The sequence below is a fragment of the Cetorhinus maximus genome, chromosome 15, assembly GCF_964194155.1.
Source record: "Cetorhinus maximus chromosome 15, sCetMax3.hap1.1, whole genome shotgun sequence".
In the NCBI taxonomy this organism is placed as follows: Eukaryota; Metazoa; Chordata; class Chondrichthyes; order Lamniformes; family Cetorhinidae; genus Cetorhinus; species Cetorhinus maximus.
The window spans coordinates 7609005-7625283 of NC_135893.1; the positions used below are offsets into that span (position 1 = coordinate 7609005).

The 16279-nt window shown below is 46.1% G+C and overlaps 1 long non-coding RNA gene across 2 annotated transcripts; it reads left to right on the top strand.

Moving 5' to 3' along the window:
- The first annotated feature begins 386 nt into the window (after positions 1 to 386).
- Positions 387 to 15118, top strand: LOC144690386 (uncharacterized). 2 transcript variants are annotated; one of them, XR_013578874.1, is made up of 2 exons: positions 387 to 950; positions 14334 to 15118. It is a non-coding gene; the product is annotated as an uncharacterized LOC144690386 (long non-coding RNA). The 2 variants fall into 2 exon arrangements; XR_013578873.1 differs by lacking the exon at positions 387 to 950 and adding an exon at positions 11603 to 11743.
- Positions 15119 to 16279: the final 1161 nt, after the last annotated feature.

Genomic DNA, 16279 nt, shown 5'->3' on the forward strand with positions numbered 1-16279 from the left:
TGGGCAGAAACTTGCCCCAAAGTCACCAGCTCAGATCAAATTTGGCAGAAGGGCAGGGTGGGTGTTTGCTCAGTGACGTCCTCTGAGTGGAAGCTTCCTGTAATACGAGTACTTGCTGTACAGTTTAATTTTTATAAATGTCACCGTTTGGAAACATTGCCTTGCATTGTGAAGCCTAGCGAAGGACAGGAAAGAATTTAAAAGTCACAGGTTGCGATGGGAGTCCTGCTTTAATGCTCACTGCTGGGTGGAATGTCTCGAGTCGTTTATCAGCTGCTATCAGCTTTCCATAGCGTGAGCTGAGCAGCAGCTTAGCTCTCAGCTGAGTGGATGATGTAATGAGAAGGGGAGGGGGCTTATCATATGATTCAGCACAGATGGGATTATAGGCTGTGGGCGTGTCGTGCTTCTGACAGCATGCACTCTCATACTGGATAGACTGGCTCTTTGCAAGTTGGACCAAGTCTCTTAAAGTCAGTGGCAGCAACAAAGCCTTCACTGAGTGGCCCTGACCGACGGTGAGGACGACTGGGACATAAAGTAAGAAGCTCACAAGAATTTGAATTCTCCCCTCTCCGGTGTGACTCAAATTTGATGGGCGAATCTAAGCAGCCAAGTTTGCGCGGGGTATCGGAGGTTCCCCACAAGCTGAAGAAGGGGAAGAACGTTTGAAACAGTCGTGGAATCAGAATGGTGGAAGGAAGGACAGAAAGAGCCATCAGTATTTTGGTCACTAATGTCAGCTTTGCATGGTGCTCAAATGACCCAGTGTAGAATCTACAACCTGTCTGTGATCACCCAGAAATTGGGAGGATTCATAGTTGGAGCTTATTTATACAATGATTGACTGTTTCCATTTTTGGTCGATATACAGTAAGAAGAAAAAACCTACAGGGACTAATCGGAGCATTACTCCACTTCGGACATTGCTTATCTTGAAGCAGCTCAAGGTAGGATGATTGAATATAACTTAGTTAATGCTTGAATATGTACAGAAATGATCATATTTTTATATGAAAGCATGTGCAGGCAAAAGGTACAAGTATGAAGGGCACCAGGCTCCCCTGCACAATGTGCCAGATTGTTTGATTAATTCACGGGAAATGCAATCATTTTGCTCCAGGGCATTTTATTTGATTTTAAAAATTGGCCTCTTTTTTTTATAAGAAAAACCCCTTGCTGTAGATTCAGACCTGAATCGTGTATATTCAAGGACCAAAACTCTTAAGCTGCTTAACTTTAGCTTGGAAAAAAAGCCGCAAAAGCGAGATATCTGTCTTTAATATGAGACCCCTGTTATTATAAACCAACATGTCCTCTGACTCATGGTGAATAATGCTACAGGAGATCTGCCAGTCAGAAACAACAAAAAAAAACAGAAAATGCTGGGAATACATAGCAGGCCCATCAGCATCTGAAATGAGAAAACAGGAAGTTAGCATTTAAGGCAAAGAGAGAGTTTGGATTAATCTAGCACTTTTCACATCCAGTGCCAATAACTTACTTTTGTAGTCAAAATGGTTTTGCAAGTAAATGCAGCAACTATTTGCAACAGCAATGACTCACCCAAGGGCAAATCAGATCAATGAATCTGCCCTGGTGGCGATTGATTGAGGGTGGAATGTTGGCCAGGACATTGTCTATTGTAAGGTCAACAGTTTCTCCCAGTCTACCCTATCTCCACTGTTCGGGGAACCTATGACTCGAGGATATGGTCAAGAGGTTCGAGCCAGACCTTTCAAGTGTGAAAATACAGAACACTTCTTCACACAAAGGGTGGCAGAAGTTTGGAGCTCTCTTCCGCAAGTGGCCATTGGTGCCAGATCAACTGCTACTTTGAGACTGATAGATTTTGGTTAACCAAAGGTATTAACGAACATGAAGCAAAGGTGGGGATATGGAGTTAGGTCACATATCAGCCATGATCTCATTGAATGGCAGAACAGGCTTTATGAGCTAAATGGCCTCCTGGTGTTTCCATGTCCCCCTGGGATCTATTATATCCATCTGAACAGACAAATGTGACGTCAATTTAACTTCTCATCTGAGAGATGGTGGGCGGAATCTTCTGTTATGGAGACTAAGTCAGGTGGCGGGAGTGGAAGTCAGAGTGACTCCTGCTGGAGAGCGGGGGGGAGGGGGCCCGAGCATGCAAGGTCTGGCGCTGTGGAGCTCATTGATGTATCCGCGAGGAGCACGTCGAACCCTCGTGGTGGGAGAAGGCGCGGAGTGGCCCGCCCCGCTGTTACCTCAGAGGGTCCAATGTCCAGGGCGCCTTATTTAATCGGCACCCATTCACCCTTCCACTCTGCTCCTTGACTCCACCCCCCGGGTCCTGGCTCTGTCTCACACCTCCCCTGTGTCCAGCCTTGGCGCAGCTTGCGCTACAGGCAGCCAGTATCTCTCGGTGACGGCGTGAGAGGAAGGCGAAAGCAGTATCTGCTGACCTCAACATCCAGGGAGAAGGCTGCCTCGCCAGGCGCACGCCACTTACGTGCAACTGTGAAAACAAACATTCCGGGTCCCACTTAATTTGGAGGGGAACAAGATTCCAGTGTGTTGACCTTTTAATGAGCATGCATAAGATGCAAATGGGGTTACCGATATAGTTCTACAGGACACTCAAACCACCTTAAAGTGTGCTACCAACTGCCCCAGAGACCCGTATTCTTTGGAAGAGTGAGGCACTATACCATTAGTGTGAGGTTTAGTTCTTGAATATTCAGCTACATAGGGGAGTGATTGGTTCAGTAATACTAGTTCCATAATTCTGAGTGCACAGCAATCAGTGTTCCCTCCAAACCGTGCAGGTGCATGACAGCACAGGACTCTGGAACATTCTACGCAATATAACCAACAGGCTGCACACGCCCAATGTTCCCTTTAAGAGGTGGACATGTGGGACTGTGCAGCAATCTTAAAGGGACCCCACAGTGCAACAAATAGGCCATTGTAGAACAAAGAAATATCATAAGGAACATTACACATAACATGTTTTTTTCATACAAAGCTTAGGCAGCTAACGATTATAGTCTTGAATCTGATGTACACTACGTCATAGTTGCATTTAATCTTCTGTCTTTACTGGGTGTGGGTTGTTTGTAGTTTCTCCAACTCATTAGAATGACTTCAGTTCAGCGATTTTCATAGATAACTGTGTCACAATGACACGCTCACAGACCTCCTGAACACACAACCTTCGAACTTTTTTGGTCTATGATAGTGGATGTTAAGTTTTTATTTATTTGCTCATGGGATGTGGGCATCGCTGGCTAGGCCAGCGTTTATTGCTCATCCCCAATTGCCCTTGTTCAAAGGGCATTTTAAGAGTCAACCACATTGCTGTGGGTCTGGAGTCACATGTAGGCCAGACCAGGCAAGGACGGCAGATTTCCTTCCCTAAAGGGCACTAGTGAACCAGATGGGTTTTTACAATCGACAATGGAAGTAAAGATAAGGGGATCCATAGAACCATAGAAAAGTTACAGCACAGAAAGAGGCCATTCGGCCCATCTTGTCTATGCCAGCTTGAGGACACCCAGGTGCCCTTTCTAATCCCACCTTCCTGCACCCGGCCCATAGCCCTGCAGTTTACAGCACTTTAGGTGCAGATCCAGGGACTTTTTAAAAGAGTTTAGAGTTTCTGCCTCTACCACCAAATTGGGCAGCGAATTCCAGACACCCACTACCCTCTGCGAAAAAAAGTTCTTCCTCTTGTCCCCCCTACACCTTCTGCCACTTATCTTGAATCTATGTCTCCTGGCTCTAGAATTCTCCACCAAGGGAAACAATTTTATCCTGTCCACTCTATCTATTCCCCTCATAATTTTGTACACCTCAAACAAGTCACCTCTCAGCCTTCTTTATTCTAAGGAAAATAACCCCAACCTATCCAATCTCTCCTCGTAGCTACACTTTTCTAACCCTGGCAACATTCTTGTGAACCTCCTCTGCACTCTCTCTAGAGTTATTACATCATTCCTGTAATGTGGTGACCAGAACTGCACACAATACTCCAGTTGTGGCCTTACCAGTGTTTTATACAATTCCAACATCATATCCCTACTCTTATATTCTATACCTCTGCCAATGAAGGAGAGCATTCCATATGCCTTCTTTACAACCTTGTCCACTTGAACTGCTGCCTTCAGGGACCTGTGTACTTGTACGCCAAGATATCTCACTTCATCTACCCCTCTAAGTATGTTCCCATTTATTGTGTAATCCCTGTAACTGTTTGATCTCCCTAAATGTATGACCTCACACTCCTCTATCCCTCAGCCTTTACATTTGCTGCTCCAGTTCACGAGTTCATTTTATTGCCAATGTATTATCTATTCACAGGGAGTAAGTCATAATCTGCCCAGATACCCAAGTGCAAGATTAGGGTGGAAATTTACGTTCCGGAGACTGAGTCCAGTGGCGGAAGCGAAAACTGGAGCGCCTTCCGCTGGAGGAACGGGGTAGCTGAACACACGAGGTTTTGCGCTGTTCCGCTCATTAGTTACGCAGCCATGAGGAGCACGTCGAACTCTGCGGAGAGGCGGACAGGAAGTGGCCCACCTCACCTGGTCACCTCATCGGCTGCAACACCCCCGGCATGAACGGCACCCAGACAGCCATTCACTCTTCCACTTTGCCCCTTGACTGCCACCCCCGCCCCCCCCACCAAATCCTGACTCAGCCTCACCCCTCCCCCATGCCCAGCCTTGGCACAGTGTGTGTGCAGCTGATGTCTCTCAGTGACGGTGTGAAAGGAAGGTGACAGCAGCACCCACTGACCTCAAAGTCCGGGAAGAAGCCTACCTTGCCAGGTACATGCCATTTATGTACAGTTGTGAAACGGAATGTTCTGGATTCCCTGGGCAGGGTGCTAAATTTGGAGGGGGGGGGTGGGGAGACAAGATTCTGGTGTGTTGAGCTTTTAATGAGCATTCATAAGATGCAAATGGAATTCCTGGCAGAGATCAGCAGGACACTCGACTCGCCTTCATTCCGCCATGAAGGTCGACAGAACAAGATTCCAAACTAATTTCCCGACATTGGGAAATTGATTTTTGGCCTCCCGCCAAATCTCGCTCCCCCCGTCCGCCACGATTCCCGCTGCCGGGGAAATCTGCCCTCAGGTTGACGTTCCCAGGGCCGTACCGAGGGAGTGCTGCGCTGTCAGTGGCGCTGTTTCTCAGGTGAAATATTAAAACTGAGGCCCCGCCTGCCCTCTCGATGAATGTAAAAGATTCCGTGGCGCTGTTTTGTAGAAGAGCAGGGACGTTATCCTTGGCCAGTATTTGCATATCAAGGAACATCACAAAAAACAGATGATCTGATCATTATCACATTGCCGTTTGTTGGAGCTTGCTGTGTGCAAATTGGCTGCCGTGTTTCCAATAATATGACAGTGACTGCACTTCAGAAATATATCTTTGGCTGTAAAGCACTATGGGACATCCTCAGGTCACGAAAGGTTCTATATAAATATGAGTTTACGGGATACATAAGCTATTGCATAGATCGTTGATTGCTAGGCCACGTAATTTGGTTCCTCTGTGGCTAGTTGCCAGAGGAATCTAAAGCACACGGATGTTGTTACAACAGCAGCCAGGAAAGGCTTGGTTTCTTTTGGCTTGGCCTTAATCCTTGCTGCTTATTCATCTGTACCTTGTAAAAGTGCTGCGCTAGAGGGAGTGTGATCTAGTCACGCATCATCAATGATATCATGACAGCTCAGAAGGAGGCCATTCAGCGCCTTGTGTTTTTTTTTTATTCGTTCATGGGATGTGGGCGTCGCTGGCTAGGCCAGCATTTATTGCCCATCCCTAGTTGCCCTTGAGAAGGTGGTGGTGAGCCGCTTTCTTGAACCGCTGCAGTCCATGCGGTGTAGGTACACCCACAGTGCTGTTAGGGAGGGAGTTCCAGGGTTTTAACCCAGCGACAGTGAAGGAACGGCAAGATATTTCCTAGTCAGGACTCTGTCCATGCTGGCTGGCTGCCAGAGCACCTCAGCTAGTCCCATTCCTCCACCCTTTCCCCGTAGCCCTGCAATTTTTTTCTCTTCAAATAGTTATCAATTCCCTTTTAAAAACCACTATCGAGTCTGCCTCCACCACACCCTCAAGCAGTACGTTCCAGATCATAAGCAATCACTGCATAAAAAAGCGTTTGCGCATGTGGGAGATGGTAGGGTAGTGGTAATGGCATTGGACTATTAACCCAGAGGCCCATATTAATGCTCTGGATTAAAATCAGAGTTCAAATCCCACCATGGAATTATAAAGCTGGTATCAATAATGGTGACTATGAAACTATCATTGGTTGTAAAAACCCACCTGCTTCGGGGAAGGAAATCTGCCATCCTTGCCTGGTCTGGCCTACATGTGACCCACAGCAATGTGGTTGACTCTTAACTGCCCTCCGAAATGTCCTGGCAAGCTCAGTTCAAGAGCAATTTGGGATGGGCAACAGATGCTGGCTTTGCTGGTGACATCCACAGCCCATGAAAGAGTAAAGGAAAAAAAAAATCTGGTCTCTGGCTCTTTTGCCACTCACCATCGGTACCCTCTGCTTCTGCCAATGGGAAGTTTCTCCCTATCTCCTCTGTCCAGTGATGTCAAACACCTCCATCAAATCCCCTCTCGGCCTTCTCCGTGTATGACAGAGGGCATCATGGCACCTCAAGTTGGTGATACCACAGGGCAGCTCCGCCTCGCGACGGCCAGTGTCATTCCCATTTGCCGCCAGTTCACAGGGAGGCGATTGAAAAGGAATTCCAAGAGAGCAGCAACCCTGCGCTCCTCTCCGCAGATCCTGCCCTAATTTTCTGGGCGTGCATACCACACCCAGGGCTGTACAAAGAGTGTGCGGGACCACAGCTTTCTCCTTTGGCTGGTGGGGGCGAGAATGGACCCTTGAAACAATGTGAATTGCATGTCACCCTGCTATCTTAAGGTAAATAGTTTGCATTTATATAGCACCTTATCAGGACAACCCAAAACGCTTCATATCCAACGCACTCCTTCTTAAAATAAAAGCAAAATACTGCGGGTGCTGGAAATCTGAAACAAAAACAGAAAATTCTGGAAAAACTCAGCGAGTCTGGCTCCGTCTGTGGAGAAGAGAAACAGAGTTAACGTTTCGAGTCTATATGACCCTTCTTCAGATTGAGGAGAACACCAATGGGATCTTTCTATGCGGACCTGAACCACCAGTGCTGGTAGGCGAGGCCTTGGCTTAACTGAAATGCCTAACAATGCTGTACTCTCTCGGTGTTGTTATAAAGTGTCAACATACAGCCAGTGCATCCATTCTGTGCTGGGGAACACTTCAGTTGACTATCCCAAAAGCGGTTGATTTAAAACCCTGGACATCTACAGTCAAGCCATGAAGTGATGGAAAATCACTTATCCTGTCTTTCTGCATGTGGCCAGTTTCCATTCTCAGTTGTGTTGTCTTCGCCCAAGAAACCAGGAATTGGTTTATTTTTCACGTCACAATGATACCTGGACTTTTTTTTTAAATTTGATTTTGGGATGTCGGCAGTATTGGGCAAGGCTGCATTTATTTCCAATCCCAAATTGCCTGGAAGGCATTAAGACTCAACCACACCCGGAATGGCCACTCAGTGTAGAAGCTCCTATTCTTCAGCATAAGAGGAATATTTTTTTTAAAACCTACATTTATATAGTGACGTGCATGACCTTGGTGCATCCCAAATTGCTTTACTGCCAGTGAAATACCTTTTAAAGTGTAGTCACTGTGGTAACTAGGAAACACAGCAGCCAATTTGCACACAGCGAGCTCCCAAAAACAGCAATGTGATAATGACCAGCTAATCTGTTTTTGTGATGTTGATTGAGGGATAAGTCTTGGGCAGGATGTCGGGGAGAACTCTCCTGCCCTTCTTCAGAATATTGCCTTGGCAATATTTTACACCCACCTAAGAGGGCAGATAAGGCCTCGGTTTAACATCACATCAGTCAGCAAGGACAAGGGTGTTGGGTGAGCGGGAAGTGGTACAGGATAGGATACAAGCAGCAGGGTTCTGGACAAGCTGAAGTTGGTGGGGAGTGGAAGGTGGGAGGCTAGCCAGGAAAGCATTGGAAGAGTTGAGCCTGGAGATGACGAAGACAAGCTGAGTATTTTCATCAGCAGATGGATTGAGGTGCAGGTGGGTGATGTTACAACGATGCAAGTAGGCCGTCTTTGTGGTGACTTATACATGCCTCCAATTCCACATTATGTGGTTGAGTCTTGATGCCTTCCAGGCAACTTGGGATTGGAAATAAATGCAGCCTTGCCAATACCGCCGACATCCCAAAATCAATTTTTTTTTAAAAGTCCAGGTATCGTTGTGACGTGAAAAATAAACCAGTTCCTGATTTCTTGGGCGAAGTCACATTTGTTTAGCAAATCAAACTGTTTGGTAAATATTATATCTCGGTAGGGATACTCCCAGATTATAATGTACCACAAAAATTCACATGCTCCTGACTAAGAAGTTGCTGATGCAATCCAAAGACAGTAGAGGCTGAGAGTATATTATCAACCCCTTTAGAATTCAGCTGGTATTAAGCTGTGGCTAATCTTTACACTCCCAAACTGTTTTAGGGTCTCTTGGGGTTGTTTTAGGGAAATCCTATCCCTACATGCTTTATCATCTTCACTCAATTTCACTTATTTTTCTTGCTTATATCTCATACTTAGATTGTGGGAGATCCTGTGGCACCGTGGGTAGAGCCAGAAGCTCTGGGTTCAAGCCTCACTCTGGCACTTGATAGCTAAGGAAGGTCCACAATATGGCCAAATGGGTTGAGTATCAACTTGTAAATCATTCCATCATTAAAAGCGGGAGAGATTCCTGGTCGGCCGTGTGATGGAAAGAAATTAAAACCTCTATCATCCATAACTCCATGGGGGTTGGGTTAGGGCACACAATTAGTTCAGTTGGCTGGATGGCTGGTGTGGATCAGATTGAGGCTAACAGCGCAGGGTTCAATCCCCGTTCCAGCTGGGATGGATTTGGGACGTGCCTCCTTTGTCCTACCCATGGTGGAGGTTGTGGTGCTGTGTAGGTCAGACCTGCCTTTGGACAGAGAACTGAAGAGAAAGACTTACATCGTGAACCTTTCTACATCTGAGAGGTCAGTCAATTAAACAGTCTCCGAGCCTTTTGTAACATATCAGCCTCAGTTCAGTGGTTGCCCCCTACACTACAACACCAAAAGTACACCAATGCCTGGAAAGCACTTTGGGTTAGCCTGTGGTCATGATAGGTGCAATATAAGTGCAAGTCTTTCCTTTTTACCTTGACTCCGGTTTCCCACGATGGCTCAGATTTAAAATTCTCATCCTCGTATTTATATACCTTCAAGGACTTACTCCTTTGTAACTCTGTAATCTCAGCAAACCTGCAACCCTCACACTTTATTCATTTCACTCATCATGTATTGAAGAAAGGATGAATCTGAAGCCAGTCTTTTCCTTACATCAGGTTTCTTTCCAAGACTACAGAGTAATGGCACAGACTCATCTTGTTCCTCCCAACACCCAGTGAGAACGGGTTGTTTTGTACTCTTGCAATGATTCCCTAATCTTTCCCCATTTGGGGGCAGCTTCTCTTCATTAACCAATTTAAAGCCTGCACTCTATTGCAGCATCATTCCAACATTACCCCTCCTCATCACTCTCCCTTCCTTTGGCTCTGGCCTCAACTCTCCTTCCATTTTTTTCACCATTGGCGACCATGTCGGGCATCATGTCCATGGAGGTCTCTCCTTTAACCCTCCTGCCTCACCTCACCTCACCTCAACCTTCTCTTCCTTTATGACCCTTCTTAAAACCCACCTCTTTGACCAAGCTTTTAATTGCCCCTCTCAATCTCTGTTTTGGCTGAGTGTCCGTTTTGCCATGTTAAAAGGGCCCAGAGGTTGTTGTGGTTGTGGAAGACAGGACCAGGTAAGGCTGGCAGTGTCTCTTTGCTCAAGTGTATTAACGGGTCACTTGGGGGTTTTTAGCTGTCATTTACTTTCTGGTGAGAGAAACCTCGCCCTTGCTATGCTGGGGAAGAAAACAGAAATGATAGCCGTAACAATCTCTTTGAAAGGCTTCCTCACTCCTTCTAACCCTGTCCTGCTTTGCTCTAAGGAAGTTAGAACTTAATCACATGTTACCTTCCCCATTTGCAATGCAAAACGTTGGTTAGTTACTTGCGTTGTTCTTTGGCTGCTTTCATTTTTTGATTCTGTCAATGTGAGTGGTCGTCTTCCATTCCAAAGGAGGAGTTAATAAACTAAAGTCAAATAACTGGTGGGTTCTTGGAGGAAAGGCTGTTGTCAGCGATGATGACGGGACCCACTACACCTAGGTTTTAAAATGAGAATCCCAGATGAATTATTAGGAGTGAAATAACCCTGATAAATCTAGCACCAAACCTGCAATATTTTAGTTTGTATCTGTTTAACATGTTTAATTTTGTTTTTAAAAAGGGAAGTGAAGTTTTTTTACACGCTGTTGACCTATCACTTTCTGTTTGCTGCCATTGCCTCATCTCCTGAGTGGTCCCTGCCTTTTCTGATCTTTCAGATTTCCTCCATTTCCAGTTTTGTTTCCTCTCTTTTTTCTTTTGGCTTTACGTGTGTGTGTGTGTGTGTGTGTGTGTGTGTGTGTGTAAAGGGTTAAACACATGAGCTATACAGACTTTGAAGCAGCTAAGGTGTAACGTTGCCAAGGATTGTTGATAGCTTGTTAAACTAAATTCCAAAGTGTTTCCCAAGTTGGCCAAATCTGTGAAAATGGATGGAAGTTTTACTGAATTAAAGCAAGAATGTGTCCTGTGCAGGAATGATTAGCACTTCTGTGGTCTTTTGTGTGATAAACCACTTGCCTAACCAGTTTGCATGCTTATAATATTTGTACCAGTCACGACACACCTGTGAATTCAGGGAAGTATCGGTCAGTGTTAACTGAATGCAAGGTTACTGTGAACCACATCAGCTAAACCGACAAACACAATTTGGTTGGCATAATTAAGGTTGCACTTGAGTTTTGGTACGCAATATATGAGTGTATCCGTGACTTTTATTCTTTTGAGAGCCTGTGATATTGAGAATGTGGACTCCTGTTATGGTTGCAGATGTTAATAAGTGGTTGAAGGGAAACGAACTTACCTCATGCGTGTCTCACAGATCTGTCTGCTGCCTTCTTCAGACCTCCTTCCCCTGGCACTGCCTGTGTTGGCAAGGGAATGGGAGAATTAAACTTGTTTCCCAAAATAACTGCGCCAAGGGGACTGCCAACTGATTGGTTTGGAATTTGGCCCTTTGGTTTCGCTTGTGCCAGTTTTCCAGTCTGTCTCTAGTTCTTTCTGGCTTGCTGCTGTTCCGAATATTGCACTTCATTTCCCCCTTTTTTTCTTTTTGCCTCAACTTGAACCTGACGTGAGTCTATCTTTAAAAGCACTACAAGGAAGTGGGGAATAAAGCCTAGACCTGAAATGCGAAGGTGCAGTGACTCACAGTTGTTTAGGTGTGGTTGTTACTAAGATAGACCTGTCACTCGTATATAAAGTACAATCAGCTGGATGCTCACCTGCCACAAGCAGGTGAGCTCCCCAGCTCAGGTAAATCAGGAAGGTGCCACAATGTTGCATTCAAACCAGGAACAAACAAGCCGTTCCTTTGGGATTCAGAAGATATCTTTGTATCTGGCATTGACATACGGGCGTTGGGAAGTTTGTTCAAGCAGACAGGTAGAAACCTCTCTCTTCCTCCTTGCGTTACTGTTTTTTCAACGTTTATTGTGAAACCTTTATCCATTCTGTATTGAGGAAGTGCTTTACTATTCATTTAGACTGACCTGTGAAATCCTCTGGTACAGGATATTCTTCTGTGCGTTTCTTTTCTCTCTCTCTCTCTCTCAATCCAGTCATATTTGCCTCTGGGATAAATGCCGAGCTAGTCTTCTGGCTTGTGCAGATTTATCAATTTATTGTTAGGTATTGCTTTCGCTTCAGTAGCACTCATCTGGCTGCATGGATTGTGGAATGGCCTGAAGCCGTGAAAGGTGCTTTATAAATTCAACTTCTCTTTTTCCCTCAGGATTTAAAAAAAAAATATGGGCAAAAAGAGGCAGGTCGGAATCGTTTTAATTGGGGATAAAATGCAGCACTTTGGCCAGTGTCAGTACAAGTCTGCAGGAGGGAGTGAGGTAATAGACCCAGGGTTGGGCATGAATTCTTCTGTAAATGTGTGACTGAAAAATACACAATTAACCACCCACTGATAAAATTGCGGGCAATGTCTAGCTTGACACTTCCGAGAACAAAGTTTTGTCAATGGGTTGTTGATGATATTGAGGCATTCTTCCTCGTTTTATTGGAAAAGGCATTCATCCCCCTCCCCAGCTCCCTCGCCAACACAGGTATACAGAAGATTTCAGTGAAATTAAAAGTCGCCTCTTGGGAACGTAGAGGATTTGAAACTGGTGCAAGTTCCAAGCGTTTTAATTTTATCGCCTGGTGGACGAGTTTTGCTCCATGTGGCTTTGGGTGATAATCTTTCGTAGCAAAATTTCTCCTTGTGGGGCAGTGCCATCAGCAACAGACCAAATGGTCAATTTCCCATATAGGAACCCAGTGAGCACTTTATTGGCTGACCTTTCTACTAGAAACGCACAGCAGCCACGCCCAGTGCACTCCTTATCTTATCTTTGGTTCACACACTTCAAACTTTGCAGTAAGGATCAGCCGATAGGTATCAGAAGTAAGGATGTTCTGGACTGGCTCAGCTGAGTGTGTGCAGACCCAAGCAAACCTCCTCCATCCGCGGCGTTCTGCTTCCACCTGGAGGGTGTTGTTACTCACCGAGGCACTGCTAGGTTAAGATTTCATTCAGAAACAGCTCAAACCTAGCAAAATGGCTAACTCTCTCTGGCCAGCCATGTGAGGAGGAGCATTAGACACCCAGCTGAAATGTCTCCCCAAAACCTTGTCCACCATCTAGAAGGCACTAAGTCAGGAGGGCGGTGGAATGCTCTCCATTTGCCTGGATGGCCGCAGCTCCCACAACACTCCAGCAGCTCAACAACCATCCAGGACAAAGCAGCCCACTTGAGCAGTACATTCACTCCCCCTACCACTGACACACACAGTGGCAGCAGTGTGAACCATCTACAAGATGCACTGCAGGAACTCACCCACGCTAGTCAGCACCTTCCAAACCCATGACCTCTACCACCTCGAAGAACAAGGGCAGCAGGCTCCTGGGAACGCCACCATTTGCAAGTCAAATTTCCCGTCCGAGTCACATGTTGCCTGACTCCGTGATTTTAATTGCTCCACCATTGGTGGCGAAGCCTCCTGTCGCCTGGGCCTTAAAGACTGGAGCCCTATCCCTACACCTCTCTGTCTCTCTACCTTGCTTCCCTCCTTTAACACACTTCTTAAAACCCACCTTTTTGACCAGGATTTTGGTCATCTGGCTTAATATCTCCTTATGCAACTTGGTGTCGATTTTGTTTCATAATGTTACTGTGAAGTGCCTTGGGATTTTTTATTGCATTATTACTACATAAATATAAGTTGTTACTAACTAATAGCTATATTGCCATTCCTTCACTGTCGCTGGGTCAAAATCCTGGAACTCCCTCCCTAACAGCACTGTGGGAGTACCTACACCACAGGGACTGCAGCGGTTCAAGAAGGCAGCTCACCACCACCTTCTCAAGGGCAATTAGGGACGGGCAATAAATGCTGGCCCAGCCAGTGATGCCTACATACCATGTATAAATTTTTTAAAATGTGAGCCAGCCTGAATTTGGCAGGTTGGAGTGGGTAAACTCTGTGTAGCTGAGACTTCCTTCTCTTGGCAGAGGTCTTAACTGATTGTACTCTCGCTGCTGGAACTGTGTACTTGTGTGAACGCTTGGCCGCGGACACGATTAGACATGCCTGTGATGCCAGAACAGTTGAATAGTCTGCCCATACTCACTATCTAGAGTGGGATCACAAGAGCAACTGATCACTCCTGAGGGCCCTCATCACCGGTAGAACTGTAACCCACCAAAGAGTCATGGTCCAATGGAAGCCAGGTGAACATTAGTTGAAAATACTTGGCTTCCATGCTGACTACTCCTTTCTATCACAGAATTATAGGTTCCACTAGGGAAAGAATCAGGCCTTTAGTAAACCTCCCTGCCATCAGGAACAGGGGTAGGGGTTGGTGAAGTAAGACTGCGTCTCTGCATCCTTTCGGTTCAAAGTCCGGTTATTAACTGTTTTGTGTTGTTGGAAAACTGGGGAGACGGCAACCCGTGTAAAACGAAATGTTTGATTTCTTTAGGGGTGCAGTCCTGAAGTGTTGCCATTTTTGGACAGAACACATCACAACTTGTGTCATCCAGTTCAGCAAAGGTTCCGTGAACTTAAGTCCTGGAAAAATAAAGAGCTTGGTGAAGAGTGAAGGTTTAAACAAGCTTATTTACGGACACATGGGTGGTATCTCTCTCCGATTGGCTGGGCCTGGCATTGACTCGTGCATTCTTTGACCAGCTGTTGCACTTTGGATTCTCTGCAGGGCGGGTTTAACGACTCCGGAATTGGCTCCAGCTAACAAGCTATTTTGAGCACCGGCCGCAAGAGTCGACTTGCCTCTGACAAGAGTGTGGATAGAGGGACAAGGATAAGGGAAGCCTTTTCGGTGGCCAATTGTGGGTGTTTCTTTGGCAGTGTCTTAGCTGGTTGTTGTGTGCAATAAGAAGAAGCAATCAGCAAGTATACTGCCGCAGAAATGCTTCACTGTATCAGGCCGGACATAGGCTCTCCCTTGGCTACTCCGCACTTGATGAAATTGCACCTTTTGATGTTCTCGAGTAACCTACTTTTTTTTTTTAATCCTTTGCTATAATAACAGGCGGCAAAGTGGGAGGGAAAACAACTCCTGAAGAATAAATATTTGAACGCAGGAGCAAGAAATATGAAACATTTTAAGTGTTAAATGTTGGGTCAATGTACTTTTTTTTTGAGGATGGGTTTCTCTTAGTAATCCAAACGTATTTGGTTAATTTTTTGACGTGCGTTAAACTGTGGATGAATGTGCCTCACAATAAAAGACACGCTTTCTCTCTTGATGTTTTCTGATCTCGCTCTTTTGGGATTCATGCCAGACCTGGAATGTGACTGTTCACAGTAGGAGGGGGTGCGGGTGATGGGACTGTGGGAAGGTACATCCTGACGAACTCTGCCCTCGTCTTGTCTACAGCGCTACCTGATGATGGAGAGATTCTTTAGAGATTGTTGCCAACCCAAACCCTCCCTTTTCCTTAATTGCGAGGGGAGGGAGGGGCAAATACCAATGTGCCGGTGTGTTGGACGGAGATTGAACCGAGGTGTTTGAGTGACGAATGTGTTTCTGCATTTGTTGTGCTGGGTAAGGGAAGAGTGTGTTTTAATACTGACCAGGTAGCGTACACTCCCGGTTACAGTGTATTGTTTCAGGCCTAAAAGAGGTCACATCTAGAGAGAAGAATTCCATAACCAAGTATTGGAGTTCCATTGTGGATGGGTGTCCTTGTGCTTTCCCGACCTGTTTGGGGTTTCTGTTTGGCAGCAAATTACAGCATTTTCGGATAAATCCCTCAATATGGAAATCAGGGCCCTGTGATGTAAATAGGATCCTGATTACCATTTTGGAGAGGGACTGGTCAGAGCCTGTGTAGTGCAAGCTTCAACCAGTTCCACATGGCGATGGAAAAGACCTGGAACGGGTAGGCTGAGTCCATCTCTGGGACCCACAAAAATAGTCTGGGGCGACGCCGTCCCAGGATCTCACCCACCTAATGGGAGGGCATTCAGGTCGGACCAAATCCGCTCACTGGCCTGAGGTCACATCATTGCCAGAGGTGCAAGCCCATCATAGCTACTTTGAAGTAGGCTGAGGCTTCCACTGCAGGATGCTATAGGGGGGCCAGATGTTCAGTTTTGTAACGGACAGTGCAGTTTTTAGCCAGGCTGGCTACTATCCAGTACTAGATGGCTTCACATCCAGCATTTTGACCCTCCGTCTACTTATCTTAGTAAAGCACCGAAAGGGGCCTGTTCCTGTTCCTTTCCCCACCTGCAGCAGCCTCAATGCGACTGGGACATGAAAGTCAGGTTTGTTTTCATACTTTCTTCACCCCACCCCCCCACTCCCACCCCTGCCCCTTGTCTCTCCAACCCCTCGAATGTTCTGACGTCACCCAGTGCATGTACCAAAGTGTCCGTTGGGTGTTCTCCTGCACTGACCAG